Source organism: Cebus imitator, unplaced genomic scaffold (assembly GCF_001604975.1).
Source record: "Cebus imitator isolate Cc_AM_T3 unplaced genomic scaffold, Cebus_imitator-1.0 Scaffold382, whole genome shotgun sequence".
NCBI classification, from domain to species: domain Eukaryota; kingdom Metazoa; phylum Chordata; class Mammalia; order Primates; family Cebidae; genus Cebus; species Cebus imitator.
Window position 1 is genome coordinate 387,997 of NW_016107697.1, and position 2,853 is coordinate 390,849.

The following is a 2,853-nucleotide window of genomic DNA, read 5'->3' on the forward strand; positions in this document are numbered from 1 at the left end:
AAAAAAAAAAAAAAAAACAAAAACAAAAACAAAAACAAAAAACAAAAGCAAACTATACAGTATATGTTTCTGTAATTTGCTTTTTTCCCTCAACATTGTAAGAGTCATCCATGTTAATACATGTACCTCTGATTTTTTCCATTTTCACTAATCCTGTCATCAGGTGTGTTTGATCTGCTTTGTCTACCTTCTATTGGGTGTTTAAGTTCAGTTACTGTATTTTCATTTTGTCATCTAAGTTACTATATTTAATCACAGTTATTTTAAAGTCTGTCTGGAAACTCTGAGATCTTCTGTGGATCCATTTGTCTTGTTTTTCCCTGTTATTTCTCAATCATAAGGTCCTACTGACAGCTGTGCCTAGTAGTTTTTGATAGAATACTGAAATTTTGTGTGAAAAACTGTATGGGTAATTTGTGGCTCCAGCTCAGGGGTCTACACGCTATGCCCCATGGACCAAATCTGACCAGCTACCTATTTTTGCCTGGCTTTAGGCTAAGAATGTTTGCTGTATGTTCAAATGATTAAAAAATAATCAAATGAAGAATAATATTTGGCAACACATGAAACATAAAATTCAAACCTAAGTGGCGTAAGTAGAGTTACTGGAATAGTCACATTCCTTTATGTATTGTCTGTGGCTGCTTTTGTGCTACAACAGCTGAGTTGAGCAGTTGCAACAGAAACTAATTGGCCACAAGACTAAAAGATTTATTATTGGCAACCTCTCCTCTAGCTAATGATATGTTTCTCCAGCGAGGATTTACTTCTGGTAGGCCCTTAAGATACTAGGAAAATCGCCTTAATTCATTCAGGGATTTAGTCAATTCAAAGCTTGTTTTGAGTTCTTGTGGGGGTTATGAATTTCTGGTTCACCTTTACTTCTAGGGCATAGCCTTTCAGGAATTCTGACTAAAAGCCTGATGTATTTACCCAGAATCCTATTCCTTGATGGGCCCAGTACTTCAATGTTGATTCATCATCTACAACTTTCCTTCTTCCTAAGATTATGGCTCTTCAGATCTTTGCTGCCTCAGTAATTAATGCCTTCAAACAAATCATGCACACACACACACACACACACACAAATATATTTCTGACATTGTCAGAAATAGAAGTTCAAGGTGATCAGATTGCATCCCACACCAGATTCTTCAATGGCCTTCGATCTCATTTAGGAAAAAACAACTCCTTACAGTTACTACAAGAATGACTGCATAAGTGAGTCTAAAGATACATGGGTCTAAAGAGGCACAGGCAAGACAAAGCAGGTTTTTTCTGCCACCAGTGCATTAGCACACTAATAAGTATAGGACTTAACATTCCAAAGGAATATATATACCCATGCTAGTGGGAGTCATTTACATTTAGGTATTTCTGTTTTCATTATTTTTAAACAAACTGAGGTACAATCACTCATTGAATATGTACTTTTTTTTTTTTTTTTTTTTGAGACAGAGTTTCGCTCGTTACCCAGGCTGGAGTGCAATGGCGCGATCTCGGCTCACTGCAACCTCCGCCTCCTGGGTTCAGGCAATTCTCCTGCCTCAGCCTCCTGAGTAGCTGGGATTACAGGCGCGCTCCACCATGCCCAGCTAATTTTTTGTAGTTTTAGTGGAGACGGGGTTTCACCATGTTGACCAGGATGGTCTCGATCTGTTGACCTCATGATCCACCCGCCTCGGCCTCCCAAAGTGCTGGGATTACAGGCGTGAGCCACCGCGCCCAGCCGAATATGTACATTTTTAAGTGTTCAATGTGTTTTGACAAATGTATATGCCTATACCTTGATTGAAGTATCAGTACATCAGTCAAGACAGAACATTTCCATCACCCTAGAAAGTTCTCTTCTTGCCTTTTTTTTCTCTCAACTTTGTTGTTGTTGTTGTTCTGAGACTGGGTCTCACTCTGTCACCCAGCCTGGAGTGCAGTGGCGTGATCTTCAGCGCTCCAGTGATCCTCTTGCCTTAGTCCCCAGGTAGCTGGAACTAAGTGATCTTCCAGTGCTCAAGTGATTATCTCACCTTAGCCCCCAAGTAGCTTGGACTACAGGCACATGCCACCATACCTGGCTAATTTTTTGTGGTTTTTTTGTAGAGACCGGGTTTGCCATGTTGCCCAGGCTGGTCTCGAACTTCTGAGCTCAAGCAATCTGCCTGCCTCAGCATCACAAAGTGCTGGGACTACAGGCCTGAAACACCACGACTGGCTCCTCCTTGCCACTTCCATTTAATCTTCTTCCCTCTAGAACAGCAACCACTGTTCTGATTATTTATCCCCATATTAATCATATTAATTTTAGTTTTTTAAAGTGCAAAGTTCATCACTACCATGCTGGTCCTAACACTGCTATAAGTCTTTAGAAACCAATATATTTTTCTTGTTCAAATTTCACCAACTTCTCTGGATAGGTTAATTGATTTTTTAAGGTCACACCTGCGTGTTAATCTGCACGTCTAGTTCATAGCCTCTCAGAATAGAAGGAATACTAACACAAATGTCATACATGATTAGATAATGTAAGTAATCTGGTCTTTTAGAATACTACTGAATAATACTAAGCTACTTAAAATTAATTCCTATAATCCCAACCCTTATATTTCCATGGCAAGTAACATGCATTATCTCAGGGGAGAACGGCATTTTCAATTTACAGATGAGAAAATGATTCAACAACTAATTGATTTATACAAAAATCCCCTTACCATAACTAGTGGTGCCAGGACTAGATTTTTATTATCTTGCTCATTCCACTATCCTTGGCTGCATGTACACAAGGAAAGAGCCAACTTGTATTCCAAAAATTCAATTTCCTTGTTTCTTCTCTGAAAATTCATAGGTTACCCATTCTTT

The 2,853-nt window shown here is 39.1% G+C and overlaps 1 protein-coding gene across 5 annotated transcripts in view; it reads right to left on the minus strand.

Annotated features, from left to right (window-relative positions):
* Positions 1-2,853, minus strand: part of TSTD3 (thiosulfate sulfurtransferase like domain containing 3) — a 63,530-nt gene that overhangs the window by 50,362 nt on the left and 10,315 nt on the right. The window lies entirely within an intron of this gene.